The sequence below is a fragment of the Eubalaena glacialis genome, chromosome 2, assembly GCF_028564815.1.
Source record: "Eubalaena glacialis isolate mEubGla1 chromosome 2, mEubGla1.1.hap2.+ XY, whole genome shotgun sequence".
In the NCBI taxonomy this organism is placed as follows: Eukaryota; Metazoa; Chordata; class Mammalia; order Artiodactyla; family Balaenidae; genus Eubalaena; species Eubalaena glacialis.
In genome coordinates this window covers 120339021-120339295 of record NC_083717.1, presented here as the reverse complement: position 1 = coordinate 120339295, position 275 = coordinate 120339021, and the positions used below count along the sequence as shown (strand labels likewise).

The window sequence follows — 275 nt, the reverse complement described above, 5'->3', positions numbered from 1 at the left end:
TTCCCTGACCAGTGATTGAACCCGGGACCCCTGCATTTCGAGCACAGAGTCTTAACCACTGGACCACCAGGGAAGTTCCCTCTTCTTTCTTATTCAGTCATTCTTTCATTCATTTATTCATATCAGTATGGACTCATGGATTCCTATGTTAGTCAATGGATTAAGATCTGGTACTATCATTATTATAACATTATTATGATGATCAGATTGTTCCAGTTTTGGCTAGTGAGAACCCTCTCAAGCTGAGTCCCATGTCCTTTGGACATATCAAAGTG

The 275-nt window shown here is 40.7% G+C and overlaps 1 non-coding gene across 1 annotated transcript; it reads right to left on the bottom strand.

Annotated features, from left to right (window-relative positions):
• Window positions 1-73, bottom strand: TRNAS-CGA (transfer RNA serine (anticodon CGA)). The gene has a single exon. It is a non-coding gene; the product is annotated as a tRNA-Ser (tRNA).
• Window positions 74-275: the final 202 nt, after the last annotated feature.